General features: G+C 40.0%; 1 protein-coding gene across 4 annotated transcripts in view; it reads left to right on the top strand.

The window, feature by feature from the left end:
• kdm6ba (lysine (K)-specific demethylase 6B, a) overlaps positions 1 to 21829 on the top strand; it is a 108712-nt gene that overhangs the window by 1460 nt on the left and 85423 nt on the right. For 3 of the 4 annotated variants that reach the window (XM_028038266.1, XM_028038270.1, XM_028038269.1), the window contains exons 2-3: positions 1346 to 1503; positions 2125 to 2178. The gene's annotated coding sequence lies outside the window, so the exon portion shown is untranslated. The remainder of the gene's footprint in view (positions 1 to 1345; positions 1504 to 2124; positions 2179 to 21829) is intronic. The other variant, XM_028038267.1, reaches the window with a different exon arrangement.

Raw genomic sequence — 21829 nt, 5'->3', positions numbered from 1 at the left:
CAGAAAAACGATATTAAAACTTAAACAAAATGTCAAAATTTTGATTGGAAACAGGTGTGTGTACCATTGTAAATCTAAAAATGTTTTAAGTTTAGCTTGTTCACTTTATTTTAAAGAAATTAATCATTAATTTACTATTTTTGTAACTGTATTAGAAAAAATAAAATTTAGCAAAGTAACTACAAAAGTTTGTTTTTGAGTGAATGTCACTAGATACATGAAGTTATATTTACGAATAAATTAAAGACAACACAGAAAACCTCTTTGTGTTTTCTGTAAAAAGATTGTAATTACCTTTAATTAAAAGCAAAATTTCCTTCTCCATCAACAATCTGTGCTGTGTGGCCAGTTTAACTGCAGGGATTTGCTCTTTCCTCTAGAGGGCGACACACCCAAACTCCAGCTTCTTTATTGTCTACAGTTGCACCTGAGTGTTGGTCGGTTTTGTTTGGAGAATTAATGGTTTATGTTCGAGGTGAAGTCAGTAAAAGCTTTAAACTATCACATTTATGGTTAGGTTTTTCTTTAAAATGTAATTTATTATTTATGTGTACTCTTCAGCGTCTTCACAGTAGCACAATTGGTAGCACTGTTGCCTTGCAGCAAGAAGGTCCTGGGTTTAATTCCCGGCCCGGTGTCTTTCTACATTGAGTTTGCATGTTCTCCCTGTGCATGCGTGGGTTCTCTCTGGGTACTCCGGGTTGTTTGTCTTTTCTGTCTCTGTGTTGCCCTGTGATGGACTGGCGACCTGTCCAGGGTGTACCCCGCCTCTCGCTCGAAAGGTTCGCTGGAGATAGGCACCCCTCCAGACCCCACTAGGGACATAGGTGTAAGAAAATGGATGGTTTGTGTACTCTTCAGCAAGCATGCAGGCTGTATTTGTCAGAATAAACTTTAGGTTCAGTACTGGATTGCAGACTAATTTAAGATTTTTGCTGGAAACAGGAGGGAAATGATCTGACATGCAACCCTTATCTCCAGATTAGAGATTATGGGGATCTGATAAATTTCCTGCTTTCTACGAGGATTTAAGTACAGAGGCGTGTGGGTTTTCTGATCCTCTGACTCCGACTGCATCTGAAGGCTGCAGTTGTTCCTGTTCCTATATGTTTTCCTTCCACTTAACTTTTTACTAGTACGGTTTGGAGTTGAGTTGCTGCCACGCGATTGGCTGACTCGACATTTGCATTAACGAGCAGTTGAACAGGTGTACCTAATAAAGTCATAAAACTGTGAGTTTAACTTCAACGGAATTGCTGTAATAAACTTTTTGATGATTTTTTACTTTCGACTCATTTAGGGAAAAAAAAGGTCCACCTTCATAAGTTTCTGTGTTTCTTCGCAGCAGTGGAGTGAGGATGGGAAGGCGTCTCAGTGCTGTGTTTGAAGAACCGCCAGCGCCTGACTGAAGCCATGAGATATCACTACAGGCTGCTGACTGCTGGAGGAAGATGGATGAGATTCACTTCGACACCTGCAGCTGGAAAAATCCTCCATGTAAAGGTAAAGTGGCTGAAGCTGCCCTTTTGTTTTATCGCAAAATAACTGTATGTTATAAAAACATTATAAAGTTAAAAATATGGGTAAATGTATTTCTTTTTTTAGAATGTATCTAAAATTAAACATTTTTATTAATTTATATATTGCCACTGATTTGACTTTATTTCAAATTTAAATTAGCTTATTTTTATTAACCATGTAGGATTTTCTGATTTTAAAATTTTACACTTTTTTTTTTACACAGAAATTAAAAGCAAAAGACGCTCAAGCAAGCAGAGTGCTTGTCATATTACTTATGCATTCATAAAATATTCATTTAAATGCACAACATTTGGCATCTTCTCTGTAAACATGACAGTCACAGCTTAGTTCTGCACCATCTATCAGTAGCTTTTTCTGTTTTTACTAGTTAGAAGCAAAAAGATTTTTAAAAATCAACAGAAAAATGCTGGAAATTTACGTCTGGAAATGTGTGGAAAAAGAGTCGGAATGATGACAAGCAGACAGTTGGTTATTCTTCCCACTAATATAACATTTTATTGAGTAATCCACATGCTAGCAGCAGACAGATTAAGCTGATCCTTATCAAACTCACTGGTGTATTATTTTCTCTTCCTGCTGCAGAACAGGAACTCTGACCTGCATCCGTCTGCAAGCGAACAGAGCGTACCTGCTCAGGTAAGACCTCCTGACCTCTTATCTCCACCTGCCTGACTAGTCGGCGGTGATGAATGAGACACGCGTGACTTCATGGTTCAGCTCTGTGTGGATGTGGGAACGGCAGAATGTTTGTCGGGAGTTCATCGGACAACAATACAACCTTTAGATTTGTGCACAACATGGCGCAGTTTTGGAAATTGGACTGTTTCAGTGGGAGCAGCTGATCCACTCAGAGAGGCTGATCTGTTTGAAGTTGTCACATATTTATTTTTCCTGCGTTCTGGCCTGCTGCGAGTCTGTTTAGACATCATGAGCCGGTCCGACCGGTTTGTTGCGTTTGTTAAGCTGCCAACTTGCCTTTAACCACGCTGCTGGTTTAGTAACGAGTTCCCTTTTATCGAGAGTACGCAGCGTTGGATTCAGTTTATGTTTCACTGTTTATTTAAACTCGAGAAGATTTAAAACAATTTACCTACGACATTTTTTCAGTTTATTTATTTTTTTCTTATTTATTGCTTTTACTGAAGTACTTTCAAGGCGTACGCAGGGCAAGTACTGCCAGAAAATAAAGAGTAACTGCAGGAATAAACAGGAGATGAATTGCTGTGATTATTAATGTAAGAAAATTTTTTAAAAATCCAAAGTAGTACAAAAAAATAACAATCATACACTTAAACTGAATGATAATTAAAAGGGGAAATTTGAAAAATAAGAAAGAAATTGTGCAATAAAATGAATTTTTTAAATACATGAAGACAAAAAAAAATTCACAAAATATTTTTGAAAAATAAATGAACAAAAATGAATATTTAATTAAAAATAGTGGAAGGGGTGTTGATGTACTAAATTATTACAAATTAAGATCTAAAAAATTTTATAAATTATTATTAAGCTATTAACTTGCAAGCGACCTTGCATATATTGCGTTTTTTATTTTATTTTACTTTTTGCATTTTTCAGCCTTGTTATTAATTTACTGCCTAATGCAATGATAAAAATAAACAAGAACGTTTTTAAAATAACATTTCTAGGTGTGTTTTCAATTTTTAAGCAAAAAAAAAACTCTAACACATGAATTGCTACAATTTGTAAAGAAAATGTTTTTTTTTGTGTGTATACATGCATGTGTTTATAATTTGGTAGTACTAATTCTCAGTAACGGGTTGTCACCCCCAACCCGTTACTGAGGTGCTTACACACCTAACTTAACAGCAGCTCTGTTTCATTTTCACACACCTTCTGACATCTGTCTCAAACACCTCCTCTCTCTTCTCGCTCACGGTTTTGATCCGCCGCTTGGGGACAAAGACACACGTTTCCTCTAAATCCGGTGTCTCACAGGACGCAGCTAAGTCTTACACACCTGAGGGGGTTTGTTACGAGCTTTGCAGCTTTGTTTCATACATTCACAGCCGGCCACAAATCAGATCAATTACACACGCGAACGGATGCAGAAACACACACACACACGTGGTCGTTTTTTAATAATAAAGTGGCAGCCATGCTTAAAATTCTCATATTCTTTGGGCTCATCCCGACGAAACCATAACATCTACATAATGAACGTCTTAAAGATTACGTTTTCAGTGTACCAGCTACAAAATTACATAAATACTGGGGACAATGAGATGGAAACAAAACAAGTCAGAAAATGTGTGATCTCTGATTTAGTGTGATCTCTGATATTGAGATTTTGCAATGGTTTCAGAATTCCTTCGTCGTCCTTCCCTGTAGTACTCTAGTGAGGGAAGTTACTAGAGACGTTAAAATGTTAAAACATAAATACTATCACATTTAATGAGTGTATGGACTTTGCCAGAAAATGCTTTGTTTCCATTCAGCTCCAAACAGCTGGACTGAAAATGATGAGCTTCAATCTGTGGTGGCACGCTGTCTGCTTTGCACTCTCTGTTTGGGATGTCTGGGTTGTAAACTGATTTTCTTCCAGAAATAATGAAAAATATCAACTAAAGGGAACTCATATGGTACAAGACTGCATCTCATTTGTTTCCACAGGAGATGATAAAAAAGGTGTTAGGAGTGTTTTCCTTTTTGGCAGCGTGAAAAGAAGCTGGTGGTGAGACAGAAAAAGATGGTTTGTTGTAAAGCCTTTTGAGGCTTTGTTGCCATCAGACTGATGGTTAAAAACTGGACAGGGAAATGGTGATAAAGGTGGCTGTCATATAAAAATACTTTTTATTCAAGTAATTGAAGCAATTCAAGTCCTGTGAGGTCAAAATGAGACAAGTCATACAAATGATTTGTCTCATTTTGTATTGAGATGTAAAGAAAATGTACACAGTTTAATTGTGTAAAGGCATTTCAAGTTCAATGCTCTGTTAAGAGTGAATGCAGTATGAGTGTCTTGAAATGCGTTGGTCTAACTGCGCTGCTGTGTTATCTACTCAAATTCATCCTGCTGAGGTGAATTTTCATCGGTGCAGACAAAGAGTCTGCGTGGTGCAGGATGGAATCAATAAACATTTGCTTAAATTCAGAATCAGGGGAGTATATTTTCAGTTTAAATTACTTAATAAATTGCGATTCTTGTGCTATGTGATTTATTTTTATTTATTTTTTTGTCATGTTTAGGAGGTCAGTGTCAAACTGTCTATTCAACATATAGAAAGAGGAATGCTGGAGCATTATTTACTTAAAACTGCATGTATCCTTAAACTACAAAATCAATTTCCTGGAGTTATACCTAATTGTAGATTCTGGGTAAAGAATAAAAGCAAAATGTCAGGGACAAGAGGCGAAGTGGGACTTTTAAAATGTGTTTGTGTATCAGAGAGGCACAGAATTAAAGATGAGTGTTTTAGAGGATGAATGTACTGTATCTGAACAACATGACAAAGAACATTTCCAGGCTTACTCGCTCAGTATGAACATGACTTCAGACACCGAGCCACACAATGCTGTCCGTCCAACGTGCCATGAATAATGTGGGTTTGTGTCCGATCGCAGGTTTTCCTCTCTCTCAGTAGAGCTCAGATCGTGTCTAAACACTTGACTCTCCAGAGTTTGGCAGAACCGTTAACGCTGCTGTTTTGATGTCGGCTCGTTTTAAGTAAAACGAGTCCATGTGGCGCACCTGGTTCCAGTTTGGTCAGATGGCTTATTTAGACTGGGTTCTAGTTTCATCTTGAGAGATGAGTGGCACATGCTCCGTTTAAGGACTTGGTAGTTAAAGCCACATTTAACTACCAAGGGGTTTATCATTTTCTGTTTCACTCTAAAACTATTGATTATTGATTTATTTGTCCAGCAGGTGGCTTTTCATCCTTCTCTTTCTCTACCTTTCAAATCTGTTTTTGATTTCATAACTCAATAAGTTGAGATTTTTCTCCCCTTGTAGTGGCTTCAACCTGTTTGTAATTTAAGTTTTTACATTAAATCTTTTGCTTCCTCTTTGGTTTTCTCTGCTCCCTCCTTTCTACTGTACTTACCGATGAAAACAGCCCGTCAAAGCCTGAGAATGAAGATAGTAAAAAGAAAAAAAAAACCAAATAATCGCACACAGCCAGAGCTGATTTGAAGAGAGGTGGAGGGAGCTGAGTCAGGATGCCTGGAGGCTGGATAGCAGGAAGCAGTGGGTGAGGTGGAGGACAGGAAGGACGGAGGGAGACAGAGACTCCTCTTCACCGGCCTCTTTCTCCTCGTCATCGTCAGCGCTGTCAGCGAGGCAGGAGTGGCGAAGGGAGAGGTGGAGCTGACATCATTCACTTCCTGGAGGGCCTCGAGGGTGTATTGTGGTTGTCTGCCTTTTAGAGGCCTTTAATGGTCCCAAACTGCAGCTGGCTCAGAAACACTGTGGGAACACTGGCTTTAGTAAAATAAATAACAGAAGCACAACGTGAGAGCAATTTTAAAGGCGTGATGAAAGTGCGATGCAGACAGGTTATATAACTTTTCTGTCATGTTAGGTATCCAAAGGTTTTTCCTACTTTTTTTAATATAAACTTTATTTAACCGTGAAATGTTGTGAAACATCAAAGATTACTAAAATGAGCCTAAAGACATGATCTTGTGAAAACATTTTTTTAATTTTTTACTTAACCTGGAAACTTGGCTGGGATAGGCAGCAAAACATGGGACCAGAATTGAGCAAGTTACACAATTAGAATTTTTACATAGTGAAATGTGCTGAAAATGTGTGGATTGCTAAAACAAGTAAAAGGGAAATGGAATCAAGTTCAAATACTTGTAAATTGGATTTAGAAATAAATCAGTCCTGCTGTATTTCTCATGTAAAAGGAGAAGAAAGGACCATAGTTCATCTCTGAGCTGTGGATTTCTTTGGAGCTCCAGCGACTGATTCTGAACCGCAGTAAGATTAATTATGCACAAATGGAGAAAACAGAGCATCAGTGAACCTTTGCAAGAGTGGCTGGTCTATCAGAATAACTTGGAGCTACTCCTTTATTCATGAAAGAGCCTAAAACAACCTGGAAACCTCTGCAGACTGAGCCAAAATGGCTGCCGCTGCTGCCCAAACTGAACACAAACCCATAAGTCATCATTCTCGTAGACATCTTTATGAGCTCCAAAACCTTTGGGAGGAAATGTATCAGTGGAATGAGTGAAGGCTGGACGTTTCTCCTGTTACATCTGGAGTAAAACTGATGCAACTTTTCATAAAAATAAATGAATAAATAAAACCATCTCATCAGTGGTCAAACACGGTGGTGGTGGTATGATGGTCTTGGAGTGTTTTGTTGCTTCAAGACCTGGACAATTTGCTGTAATTGCTTAGATCATCAATTTGTGACATTAATCCAACAACGATGCAGCTGAAGCTGTAAATGTGCGATTTTAGTTCCCAATCGAACTGAGTCTACCAAACAAACCCATGAAAACACCATAAATAATGAAATCATAATAGAAGCAATATTTATTTCCTCAGATTGTCTTTCTTTGATACTAAAATTGTCCAAAAGATGACAAAAAAGGCAAAAACAGAGGAAACCAGTCGGAAAATACTTTTTCACTGTGCTGTACATGTATGGGCACAGTAGTGTGTTGGGCTCACTCTGATTTGGACCCTGTGAAGCCTAAATGTTGAATCCCTCCATGAGGAGTTTAGTCACAGAGACATGCAGTCCGCTACGACGGTCTTTTATAATGAACATGTTGCTGCATTAGTGTTGATTCTCTGCATGTTTGATGCGCTCTATAGACGAGCTGCCATGGAAACCGGGATCTGAGGAAATATTTCTTGTTACTTTTATATCCATGAGGACATAATGACGTTCGACCTTGGTTTTATTTTCCCTGTAGCTATAAGAACAGGACAATGAAAATGTCTTTTTATTGGCTAAAATGTTGATAATTCACTCACTCCTACAGACACGTTTTCATTTTCACCCTTTTTGTGAAGATCCTTCATAGCAGAGACTATTCACACATTTGGTTTTAGGTATGGAAGAAGGTCTAGCAACTAGTTTTGTTTTTAAGCAAAAAGAGGATAAAGAACATTGAAACTGAAAGTGTCTGAAACGGGCTTACGCAGGCTTTAGTGGTCGGAGGATCTGCTTCTCTGTTCTAAGGAAAAAGTGCAAATCTCATCAAATCCCAGCTTCTCTCCAACCGAATCCCTTTCTTGAACAAATCCAGCCCTCATCGTGTTGGACTCTCTCACCCCTGAACCCCCCTCCTCCCTCCATCGCTCCCCTCCCAAAGCTCCTGTTCTGGCTTTCTGCCTCTCAGGTTTCTCCCTACACTCCTGGCCCCCTTTGACCCTGTGTTACCCCCTCATCTACCCCCTCCCTTTCCCCAGGGCTTGCCCACAGCTCCCAGTCCTTTGTGCTCCTTCGCCTCGGCCCCCCCTGCCTTTGTGTGCGAGAGGCCAGTAAAGGGTGATGGGATAGGCGGCAGAGAAAGAAAAGGATCCAGTCGATCACACATGATGCATTTTATTTTGACACGCTATCGTTTGATTGGCTAGAATTGCGGGCCTTGTCTTTTGTTTTCCTCATGTACTGCCTTCTCTGAAACACCCAGTTAGACATCCAGAAGGAATGGTTTGATTTGGCTGTAATTTAGTAAGCACTCCAATCTGATTGCTGGCATGTCTAGATTGAGCAGGTCCAGCTTCATAACCGAAGCAACTTCTGATACATGCAGTTGATGGTGAGTGCGATGGACAATATAGTGAGTGAAGCTCACCAAATGAAGAAAACCCCTGAGTCTGCATAGCCAGAATGTGTGATGTCACATTACGGGTGTTCATCAGGACTGGTTGTCTTGATATATAATTACCTAACAAGTAAGCCACACAAGCCAGATGACACCAAATAGAAATCAAGTAATATCATGTAAATAGTCAAATTTTCTAATTTCCTGTCAACTTTTCTGAACTCAAAAACACGTTGGCTCACTGGTGGACTGACCTTTATTATTGACCATTTGTTTATTGACCATTGCCAACAAACTTGGCAAGTTTTCTGGAGGAAATCCTAATGGACTGATTGTGAAAAATTGGCAACAGATCCAAGTTTATAGAGGATTATTGCTAATTTCTTTTGTGCTGACACAACAATGATTTATTCCTTAAACAATTGCTTATTTATTGAAGAGACGACATGACCCATTAATTTATAAGTTTTAGTTGATTAAAGAAAAAGATAATCCTGGACAGAAAATTAGTAGAAAAAAGATTCCGGAGTCCAAAGAGGAACATTAAAAGAGTTTTCACAACTGATATTCGGTTAGATTTTGTTCGACTGGGGTACCAGAATTTCAACATTTGTTTCATTCTCAGCTGGTTAACAATCCAAGCCCTTTGAAAACTATCTTCCCCATCCTAACTTGTGGTGGCGGTGCACCAAGAACCACTGAAAGAAACAACACAACTTCTGAAGAAGACACTGAGCGCAACTTCTTCTTAACAAAATGTGAACAAAAATGGAGTAGCGTCAGATTTTAGCAGTTGTAGGGTTTCTCTTTGTCTTTGGCAAAAGACTATGAGGAACTTCTCCCACTAGCGCTACACTAACACATTTGTGCTGGTTGTATTTATCCAGAATGCCCTGCGCTACTGTCTGCGTTCTGCTTTTGGAGCGATCTTCGGTCTGCTTGATATTCACATATGCATTCGAACCGCACTAGAGTTCACTTCAACCACACTGAGACCTTGGTTTTTAGGTGGACCGGAGTTAGATTTTTTTTTTTTTGGTTTGCTTCAGAGTTTAGTTGCGCATTTACATCTCCCCAAACGAACCGGACTTTCTAGGCAAACAAATTGGGAGTTCGATTTAAAATGACTAAACATGGCGGGTGTGAAAGTATTAATAACCACTATTTAAGAAGAAATTGTCTATTTTTAAGGAAATGATACAGAAGTAGAGAAATATTCAAACTCTGACTAGGTAAGGCTGTCACATCTGCCTCTAACCACATGATTCCTTTGCAAACACATTCAAACCTGATGACCTGACAGGTGACACAGGTCGCTGAGTTTTAACAGTGGAAGTGAGCCATTATGTTACTAAGAGGTCTTTACGGTGTGTCAGTTAAAAGGCCAGACACTCAAGACATTATTCACCCACCGACTTACCTCCTGGCAGGTCAACAATAAAAACATCCACGGATCTGCAGAGGTACCGGCATGTCAGCACCTGTGGATCTAAAACCCATGACAACTGATGTGTCTGGGAGAGCAAGGCCAGAGTGTGATCGTCGAGTTGAAAGCGTTAATAAGGTTGTCAGGGTGTCTGTACATGCATTATGCATCTCTTTGTTCCCATGCATTTTTCAAAACCCGCGCAGCAAAAACGGTGGGTCATGCTTGGTGCCGCTGCTGTTTTGTGTGAAATCCTCTCGCTGAGAGAAGAGGGAAGAGTTTATTCCTGGAAAGCCGGCTGCCGCCACTGTTATCGTAGCTAACTCGATTAGAAGAGCTACAGCTGCCGTGCCCTCTGCTCCGAGCTGCAACGTGACACACACACAGCCATTAACCCGTACCGCCGCAGCGCAAAAGCCGCACTCTGCATATGATTCGATCAGCTTAGATGAAGCAGAATATACACTGTAGCGGCTCTTAAACATTTAACTTGTTTCAATAACATGTTATTGAAATGTGCATTGTGTTCAGAGATGCTGAGGTTGCCTAAGATTTTACATCTTAATACATTCTGTGAATTTCGACCAAACGGTTATGAAGCTTCCTGAAAGTTACAGATGCTGTACACCTGTTTCACCTTTCCTTTTTGTTGCATTAAAGCTGCAGTATGTAACGCTTATAAAAAAAAAAACATTCTTTACATATTTGTAAACATTATGATGTCATGACATCATAATATAAGACAGATAATCTGTGAAAAAATTTTGCTCCACTCCAAAACTAGTATTTCCGTCTGCAGAAATACAACCCTCTGTCAGAAACAACCAATCAGAGGGAGAAAGAGAGTCTCCTCTTCATGCTGTTAATCAGGCTCATATACATGAGGCTCACATTTAGCAGCATGTACACAAGCATGATTGACAGCGCAAACAACTTTCTCCTGGCTCTGACTGTTTTTGATGCATTTCTTCAGATGGCAACTGTAGCTCTTGGAGGAGGTTGATTTTTTTCACAGATGATCTTATATTACACTGTCATGGTGACAGTTTTAACAGACATGGAATAACAAAACATATTTTTGCAAAAGTTGCATGCTGCAGCTTTGAGGCCCATTCCCAGCAGAAAACGTGTCATTGCAATGTTTGTTCATGTGGGAATAATTATACCCTATGAAATTTGTGCAGAAAAAATATTATTGGGTTGTTGTTTATCTATGGCAGACGTCTTCTTTTCCATCTTGTTGTGAACCGTGTAAGGAGTTGAATTTACGTGCTACTGCTTTATTTCTAGTTTCATAATTTTATGAGGTCGTGCTACATGAGCAGCTCAGATGGTTGTCCTGTGAATGATCAGGGTGGATTAAATCATGTCCCATCTTTAGGTCCGTATTGTGTTGCTGTCTAGAAAGGTTAGAAGACAAGAAGGTGGATGTTCTAGAGTGGCTCAGTCAAAGCCCAGACCTCAACTAGATAGAGAATTAGTGGCAGAATTCTGTTTCCAGCCGATTCACATTCAACCTGACAGAGCTTGAACAGTTTAGCAGGAAGAATGGAGGAAAACAGCAGCATCCAGATGTGCAGCCTGATAGCGACTTATCGACACAGACTGCAGGTTGGGATTGCATCCAAAGGTTTGTTGACTAAATACTGGCTTGAATTTTTTAGAAACCTTTTTCAGTACTTGTTCTGGGTCCCAAATAGGCGAAATCAAAACATGCAAAATCCAAGACCCAAATGGGTCCCATTTTCTACCCAGAATCAATCCCATAAAAACAATGACCATGAGAGCCATTATATGACCCACATACAATCCGATTTTCTTGCTGTTCCTATCCATGTAGGCCCCTACATACTGTACAGGTGTCTTTCAAGCAGCAGTTATCCGAAAAGCTGAGGTGATCAAGCTCCAGTTCAACCACTGGGATCAGAGCTTTAATAGCAGCAGTACAGGAAGCACACGGGTCCACTGTGGTAAAATAAGAAGCTGAGTCAGAAGGGTAAACTGTTGATTCACTGGTCTATGCGCTGTTCCTCATCTACAGTGAAAGGATTAGGGTTATGACTAAAAGAATGAGATCACATATTGTCGTCCTTTTTTTTGGTTTATATCAGTAGCCATCATCCAGAGCAGGCTGTTCAGACTGTTTTTCATTAGCAGTTTTTTGTTGCAGTTGCAGGTTTAGCTGCTGTTTAATAAATAGCTTAAATTTTTAGAAAATAATCCAAATTGTATGCGATGTATTTATCTTTTTCATTCAGTAACTTTACACTGTAAAAACACAAAGTCTTACCTAGTATTTTGTGTTTTTGTCATGCTAACATGACATGAATCCACTATTAAAAGTGGAAAAAATCTGCCAGTGGAAATAGCATATTCAATAATTATCTACATAAAATAAGCTCGTATATCTTGCTAAAAGGTTACTTGATGGTTTTGTCCTATTTCAAGCGTATTAAGATATTTGCACTAGAAACTAAACACAGTATGATTTAGGGTTTTTTGCAGTGTAGTTGATAAATATATATTCCAACCAATGTGTGACATGTTGCATTTTAAATCAATTGCCTGAAAAATTGCATGGTCTCTTCCACTGCTAATAGAAAATAACAATTAGCTGCTGTTGGACCAATTAACGAAATAACAACAGAAGTCTCCATTGGCAAACCAGCCTTTCATGTGAGGTGTTGACCTTTGAGAGGGATCATGCTAATTATTGATCACTTATATAAACACAAGCCACCCTAAAACCTATTATTGCCTCTTCCTCTGCCTTCCTATGGAGGCCCAATGTAATTAGGCCCTGAGGTAATTGGCCGACTAATTGTAGTCGGTTAGATACATACATTGCCTGGCGTCAAATTCCAAACAAAGCTCTGTAATTTCTTTTAATTACCCGCTGTTGGGTTTGACAGCTGACCCTGAGCCCCTGTTGGTGGGGATTGTGGGTAGGTTTTGGTTCGTGGTGGGTGAAGGGATCCTAACCTTCCCTCCAGTGTGGTCATGGCCCAGATGGATCATTCTGCCGGATCCCACATACATCCACAGACTGGGATGAGCAGACACACTTCCCTCGTTGTCCCCTGCTCCGGCTTTTCAGGCAGCAGACCCATTCATCACGCGTCTGTGTGCAGAGGAGCTGCTATTCATCGTCTCCCCTCCTGCTTATTCTCCAGGAGCCGGCTTGTCTCATGCTGTATCTCTCCACCTCTCCCACTAGCTCGCTCTTTGTCTTTCTGCCCCCCACCTCTGTCTCTTTTCCCCCTGTTCTTCATACCTTAGATTCGGTCTCTTGTCTTGCTCACAGCTTCTACAAATGTGGCCTTGCTTGCAGAACAAAGGCGAAACAGCCAGTTACCTTTTCTACCGAAGCCTGAGTGTTTGTTCCAGATGTTTGTGCAGTACCACATTGGCGACTCGCCCCTTCAAGAAATCTTTCTGCATTCCAGCAATTTTATCCTAAACTGTTTACTTCATGACAGTAGCTGGAATTCAAAACAAATAGAGAGGATTCAGATGTTAGAGGAAGGCTTTATTATTGGAAAAACAATTTGAGATACTAAATTTAACCATCAAACAAAAGAATTTCGACTTCTAGATGACCTTTGTCAATAGACTGAACACAGTAAGTGGTCAATAGCTTTAGGAAATCAAGTATGGCTTAAATTATAAGACTTAAATTGCCCATATTTATGCTAACTGCCAATACTGAATATGCGACATGAATGCCACTGCCCACAAAAGGCAGTAGATGCATGCTTCTGTTCTTGGTGGAAGAACTTTATGCACCTCTGACCTAAACGGACCTAAAGAGGGTCAACAGTCTGGTAAAGAAAGCTGGTTCTGCTTTGGGGACGACTGTGGAGATTCTTCATAACATCAAGAAAATTATGAACAACCCTGACCATTATCTGCATGAAACTGTCTTGGGAAAACAGAGTGTCTTTAAAGCGCTGTAATACAGACCGCTACAAGAGATCTTTCCTGCCAACCATCCAGCCGTCACCATCTACAGTAACTCTTTGAAGAATTGGATTAAAATGAGTTGCATTTAATTTCACTTTGGGACCAATGAAGTATTTTTGAATTTGAATTGAATGGAACTGACCAGACAACAGGTGTGAATAGGACCCAGTTTTTTTGTTGCCTGCTGATAATTATTGACTTCAGTCCTAATGAAAACATAACTCTTATGTAAACATGACTTGGGTCCTTTTTATCCATTTTTGAGTGTTTTCTGAAAGGTTTGCAGGAATATGGGGGGCTGAAGTCTCGCCACAGTTCAGTCACTACGTCGCTTGGATGCTCAGAGACAAAGACATTTTAAAGGTTCTCTTAAGTAAGACTAAGCTGGCTTCAGAACTCAAGAGTTTGATGTAGCAATGATGGATGGTCTCTGGTACCAGCTCGCTTGACGATTTAAAGTGAAAACCAGCAGGGACTGTCACTGTGCATCATTTCAGATGTATAATTTGTTTCAGTTTCATACACTGGACCAAGTTGACAGAATAAATCCCTGGATTTCAGCCAGAAATTCAAACAAAATGAGGACTGCTTGATTTGTAGTCCATGAGTGGCTGGAGGCAGCTTTTAGAGGCACTCCTTTATAGCTTTAGTATGAAACAGTTTAGTGAAAATGGTTTAAAGGAGCAAACCGACACTTGCCACACCAATGTCATTTTAGTTACACCCCTAGTTTTCACCGTTTTATAAATGTAAACAAAGTGTATGACTGGCTGGGATATTTTCAATTGTAACGAGAAGGGAGTAAATTGGTGTAGTTCCTGCTCCCACCTGTTGCTGCCTGCTGAAAGACTGGAAATATTTCCAGTTTGGGAAAAAGTTTTAAAGCTACAATTGACACGTTAGCATGTTTGTTAATCAGCTGACTGCAGACTTACTAATCAACCAGAACCAACTAAGGCTACGACAGCTGGCAAATGTGACCCAAGTCCAATTTTTTAATCTTTTTGCCCAGCTTTATATGGCAGTCTGGGCAACCCAGCCTGCCACAAAGTCTGGTTGTTGGGGAGCGGGATTTTTTTTTTTTTCACACCCCAGAAAATCTGTTTTGTGTCACTTCCACCTGCAGTCTGAACGGTAATGTCGCATTTTATCCGACTTCTTGCGTCATCCGACTACACACCCAAACACACTTCTCTACAGACGTTGCAATCAATGCTCTGTGAAAACCCATCACTGTTGTGCTTTCCTTTTTCTTACGTTTCTTCATGTTGTTATGACTTTGTGATGATACTGTCGACTCTAAACAAATTTAAATTTGATCCATAGATTATTATTACTTCCGTAAACAGTGCGCTGTTGTGTGACGTCTACATTCTTCTTCTGCGCATGCGGGCCGCTTTGGGATTGTAAAGAGTTCACACAGAAGTTTGATTTTCACTTTAAATCTTCACATCTGCTGCAAATAGCAGCACTGCAAAGAACTGCTTATTAATTGTTACCTCATTTACTTAATGGTTTTACTTATTTATGCTTAAGTAGGAATTTCTGTTGTTAAATAACAGCTAATTGATCATCTTTTAGTTTTGACTTTTCTGTAAATACAGTGGAAGGGTTATTACTCGAGGTATATTGAGAAATGTAGGTTTTTCATCATTATTATTGAAACATAAGTGATGTGATTTACGCTTACTTGAAACTATGTCAGTGATTGCTCCAACCAAAGGCTCATATTCCACATGAGGAGAAAATCACTGAAATGCCACCATATTCACAAAAAAAGAAGAAAAATGGCAGCATGACCTTTTACAGACAAATTAAATTGCAATTATTTCCCCAAAGGTGAAAAAAGCTGCAGGTAAATGCTTTGGAGCGATTTCAGGGAGGATGAGCATAGTTCATGTCGGAGGCGGAAATAAAAGATAAATTTTTTAGTTCCTCTCGCAGTGAATTCCTTGAGTTAAACTCTTCTTCGTGCCACCTTGAGAGCTTCACAGCTGGTAGCAGTTTGTGCAGAGGTGAGCAGAGCTGCAGCTTCTGCCATGTGAATTGTGTTTTTATCTGTGGAGCTTCGCTGGTTGAGCTCATCAGCTTTGCTCTGCTTTGTACTGTATGTACAGTACAGTGTGCATGGAGAAGCACAGGCCTCATCCAGAGCTGGGATCAGTCTAGTGTTGCCATGGTGAGAATCAAATCCACAATGCAGGAGTGTAAGGAGACCCCTGATTGGCCAACAGGACTTGTCAGGGCCGGCCAATCAGACGACAGGAGAGCCCGGGCTGTTGCTAAGGGGAGTAGCTTGGAACAGTCAGCTGGGTTCTCTCTCTCTCCCTCCGTCTCCTGCTGCTCGCTCTACCTTTGCCCTCATTGACTCTTTCCCCCTCCTCCTCCTTCTTCTTCCTGCATCCGTCTTTCTCTCTCCCAACATTTCTTTCTGCACTTCTACACGTGCAAAATGGGAAGGAGCACATGTTGAAAAATTCACTGAATATTTCATGCTGTTTGTTGTTTAGGCCCGAGTTCATAGAAACTCCACACAGACAGCGGGATGTGTGTGTAAGTTCTCATTTTACCTTTATGTGTTTTGTACCTCTTTTTCTATAATTTTTTCCACATCTGTTTTTATTTATGAACACTTCAGGGTTCATGCTGAGGTTAAAAAAGTCACTGAAATGCTGGCTTTTGCTAAACTTATGAGAGAAAAAGTAACAAAAATAAAGTGCTTGAATAGGCTTTAAACTTTAATTTAATTTTAAGCTGCAGTATGCAACTTTTGCAAAAATGTGTTTTTCCAGATTTGCTTAAACTGTTGCCATGTTGGGACAGTATAATATGAGAAGAGATAATCTGTGAAAAGGTTGATTGTCTCCATCTTCTCCCTGAGCTACTTCTGCTGTCTGATGAAATGCATCGCTCCCGGTCAGAAACAACCAATCAGAAGCCAGGAGGAGTGTCTTAGAGCTGTCAATCAACCTTGTGTATGCCGCTTAATGTAATAATGGTGGAAAAACAACTCACCATTCCAGGAAACTCATTTATCCACTGTCATCGGTTGCTATGCTAACTAGCATTAGCATTGGTGGCAGGCTGTGTTGTGGTTAACAAGCTGTAGCTTAGCACAGAGCATGTGGAAGGGGGTGAGCAGGAGAGTGATTGACAACGCTAAGACCCTCCTCCTGGATCTGATTGGTTGTTTCTGACTGAGTGGTGTATTTCTGCAGAATCAGAGGAGCTCAGTTTGCTCTAATACACCCAGTGGAAACAATCTTAACACCACCACAGAAGCTAGCATAAACAGTTTTTCTTGTTTCTGCTCCTGGCAGTTCAGACAATCCTTACCAAGGAAAATGAATGGTGCTCCTGGATTGGCTGCTTTTCCAACACCTGCCAGTAACGTGTGAGGTAACGTTGCCCTGATGTATTTCAGCTTCCCAATAATCCGGGAATAATTTCAATTACAGGACTCCACTTTCGACTAAAAAGCCAATTATTTGTCTTATTTGACACCTTCTTTCACAGGTTTCCCATGTAATTGACATGGCACCTTTAAATGGATCTTCAGTAGACTTTCTTTCAGCAAAACTTTCTTGTTTCCAGTCTTCCGCAAAGATTGAATGTTCTGATAAATCAGGGGACTTATGAAGATGTCTGGTTTCACTTTTTTTAATTTATGGATATTACATTGAAGGTGGCAGACTAAATATGCTCAGCACGCTTTTCAGATTTCAATTGCTAAACAAACCGCTTTATTTTCTTTTTAAGTTTTACAATCATGCCCCACATTTTGTCTATCACATAAAATCCCAATAAAATATATTGACATTTGTGATTATACTGAATCAAAATGTGAAAAACTTAAAGCTCATGAATACTGTTGTAAAGCACTGTGTGGCAATGACACGCTGTTTGATATTTAGGCTGTGGAACAGTTTTATGAATGGGGTTTGTTGTGAGAGCATCATTATAATTTCAGTGTGGTACAGTTCCTGGATGAGTCAGACCAACCTCTGTCTGATATCGGATTCCTCGTCCCCCAGGCAGAGCCGAGGCTGGTTGGGTAACCAGGAAATGTGGGCTATGACACTGGAGCATTGATGGTCAACAGTCAAACTGAACCACACAAAGAACATCCTTTTTATTTCGTTTTTGCACATGGGGAAAGTTACACGTCACCCTATGAGTGGACTAAAGCAGAAACAAGGCATCTGCATTTGTCTCTCTTTCCCCCTCCTCTTTTCTCCCTCCTCTCATTTCCTCCATCTACACTTCCTGTTTCCTGACTCTCATCCTCTCTTTGTTCTCACAAATGCTCAGTTTTGCAACTTCCTCTGTCATTTATCGCCTCTTTTTTGTTCCTTTCCAAGCCCTCGTGTGTGGGCGTATGTGTGTGTGTGTGTGTGTGTTTTGTAAGTTTATGTAATGCATCTATTGTAGTCAACAAGAGCCATGAGGGCAATCTCTCCCACTTATGAATCAAACTTTGCTGACGGGGCGAAAAAACTGAGACCCATTCATAGCAATCCATCCTATCAGGAGAAGCTGAGTGAGGAGAGTTGAGAGGGAAAGTCTGTGCTCTCCCCATGTGAAAACAAAGGAATTACAGGTGTTATTAGTCCTCATGGCAGCATGTGTTTGTGTGGAAAAAGATCAGATCAAAATCAGGAGTCCCATCTGGTTCTTCGTTCTCCCACTGGTTTCATTTAGGTCATTGTTTATGCATGTGTTTATGCTTGTCTCTGTGTCTTCTCCTCACTTGGTCAGTGACGCATCCATGGAAATAGAAACAAAAAATCTCCAGGAACGAGAACGTTTAGGCATGCTTTGTTCCTCACACTCCAGAAGGTTTTTCCACCTCTGCAACAATGGAAACGAACACGTGCCCGGGCACACACTCCGAGAGTTTTCCTGTGCTGGTGCAAAGTCTCTGGGACTTACTGAAAGAGGAGTAAGGAGTCTGCTGCTGCTGCTGCCATGGAGTTTAAAAATAGAAACACACACCCCTTCGCTCACACACAGAAATGGATGAAGCAAAAAGCATTTGCAGCGCTGAGTCTCTGTAGTCCATGTTTTCCTTCTTTCCAGCTCAAACAAAATACAGGGTTCAAGTAAAAGCTATCTTAAGAGCTCTGAACATGTATTTGTAGATGTGGTTGTTAGTGGTGAAGTCACAAGAATTGTTCTCTTCTTCCAAAACAGACATTAAGTCTGAAGCTATAGCCAATTTTCAAGATGGAAAGGAGGTTTTAAGGCCATATTTGAACGTTACTTTTAGTGTTTGGGCTTTTAGACATTGATGATTTTATCCATTTCCATCTCCGAAGTCAAGAAATACGTAAAAGTGAATCAGCCGAGGCTGCCAAGGACTCGGATGGAAGTGGCTCAGGAAGTGATGATGATTGATTTAGAGTATCAACCCAGAACACATGTAGTGGTCACTCAGAAAGAAAGCAATGATTGGAAAGTTTTCAACTCAAATGTGAGATCAGGATTCACGTGCATCTTGATGAATTAGAGGGCTGCACGATGTTGGTAGCACTGGGGTCTCTGCATAGAGTTTATTTGTTCTTCCCATTCATGTTCTCTCTCTACCATGTGTAGGTTCTCTCCTAGTACTCTGGTGTAACATGGCTGTTTTTGGATTTCTCTAAGTTGCCCATAGGTCTGCCAATGGATGGAGGGATCTTAATGAATTACAGTATAGCTAAATAAAGCTAGTTGCTTGTATAGATTCATTAAATTAGAGGGATATATTGGTAAATTTGCTTGGCTATGAACAAACAGAAAACCAAGAGTCATTTTCTGAAATAACTAGGATTTGGATTGCAACTAGGCTATGTTGAACAGCAGGTTGTGATGTTTTTTGTTTTTTTTGCTAAAATCATTTTTGTGTGTGTGTGAATGGTTGTTCATACTAATTAAATGCAACTGCAATCAGACGTTTTTGTGAACGTTTTACGACTTGAAAGCGACACGTGAGCTCAGAAGAAGAACAGATATCACACATCAGCTTATTGTTTATGGAACTAATAATTTCTGCCGCCGACTATGGATCGATTTTAAAGTTGCTGAGCAACGGTAGCCGACAATAATGTTTACCTCCTGAATTACTGGGTCTGGCTTTGTCTGATACAGAATTATGACTCATGTCTCACGCCAATGATGTAAGAGTTAAATAAAATGCAACATTACCATTCAAACTGCAGAATCCGATTTAGTACCACATAAGGGAGCAGTATAAATCAGATTTTGTCTGTGGGTGAAGAGATTGGAATTGGACCACGCCATGAAGAAGTGATTTGGGCCACATTTACCTGCTGCGTGAACGTAGCCATAGAGCTCAGCAACGGTGCTATCCCCGGCGGTAAACCCCAGCAGGTAAATGTGCCACAACCTTTTTCACAGAAACACAACAACCTACAAAAGAACCCAGCAAAACATCTGAAGTTCTGCAGGCATCACTTGCCTGAATTAAGGTCAGTTGATGATTCAACAATACGAAGCAGGGCAAAAAATTGCAAGCATTGGGGAATCTGAAGGTGAAAACCACTGCTGACCAAAAAGACCGCAAAGAATACATTTACTCTTACAAGACATTTAATTAGATGCTGAGTGTAAAAACTGCCATGATGAATTAAAAAATAAACACCTTTTTTACGCCACTTTCCAACACAACTGCACGGGTCCCTAATGCATCACAGTAGCTGTTTATTATTATTCTGATTGCTGCTGAGAGAAATTCAGAGAGAGAGAGATGGTGCAGTGATGAAGGAGGAATCTGCTGTCTTAAAAGATGTTGAAAGACTGAGGGAGGAGAAAGATGAAAGCACAGCAGAGACCAGAGGATTACACACTTCAGGAAAACATAGACTTGGAAGGAAGAAAGGAGACTTAGTCTGAAAGAGGAAGAATAAAGCATGCGCCAAATTGTCTTCATCTGCAAACTATCTGTACCTCTGACTCTGCTCCCTGCCTTCTTCTTTTGTAGCAGATCTATTTTTATCTTAATCTTACCACCTGTGAAAATGGCAAACCTAATTTCAACCCAGCATTGCTAATAGCACATTTTCCTCTTTTCCCAATTTAGCATCAATAAGAAAAGAAAAAGAATGCAAATGTAAACAGGATGATGACTCTTGTAGCTGCCCTTTGATGTTGCGTCTGCAGCCGTTATTACAAGCTCAGTTTCAGACGACTTGAACAACAAAAGAAACGGAGAGAGCTGGAGGCGAGTGTGTCTGTGCACGGTGACACAGATTACAGCAGATTCTGTCATTTGACAAAATCACAGGGGCAGAATTAGTTGTGATGAACACAAGTGAAGATTAAAATGTTATTGATGATATCACCAGATGAGTGTCAATCGATTTCTAAATATAGCGCAGAAGTTTCTAAGTTGATGACACAGCTTCTGTCCCCACCTTTATATTTCATTGTGACTGGTCAGTGATGATCCAGTAACAAATCAAACAAACCAAAAATGAAATCAAGATTCTTTGAGGTTGCCACTTGAATTGCTTTAAAGCAATTTCCTTGTGGCTTTGGTTAAGGACTACAACTGTCCGCAAATAGTTAAAATTCACGAATACTTGAGATACCATCTAAAAACACTCACAATTGCCTATTTTAAGTTTTGAAAATGCCAAATGTGCTTTTATATGCATTAATATGCACAGTGAGAACTATCTTAGCACTACGGCAGAGGCTAACTTTCACAGTCTTCTTCCAGCCAATCAGGAATCAAGGAAAATAAATGGCGCTCCTAGATTGGATGATTTGCAAACCCCAACCATGATAAGCATCATTACATCCTAGTGTTTCAGCTTCCTAAGCTGGTTGTTCCTTTTGAATATTTGAAGAGGTACTCTAGGATCTAGGAAAATAAGCAATTTGTTTGTTGTGTTTGTATTAGCTTATGGCGAAAATGGAATGATAAACTGGATTAATTACACTACAATGACATAAATTATTTGTGTGGGTGGTGTTTATGAGGACTTCTACAATGTCAAAGGACATAAATGTGTGCCCAGACTGAGGGTGTGTACTGGTTACGCGTCTAGATATCTTTAAATTGAATCTTTTGACCCTTTGCCAGCAGTCGGCCTCAAAGACATGCTACTTATATTGCTGAATCTGTGAAAATTACCG

This window comes from Xiphophorus couchianus, chromosome 14 (genome assembly GCF_001444195.1).
Source record: "Xiphophorus couchianus chromosome 14, X_couchianus-1.0, whole genome shotgun sequence".
NCBI classification, from domain to species: Eukaryota; Metazoa; Chordata; class Actinopteri; order Cyprinodontiformes; family Poeciliidae; genus Xiphophorus; species Xiphophorus couchianus.
This window is presented reverse-complemented; position numbering and strand designations above follow the sequence as displayed.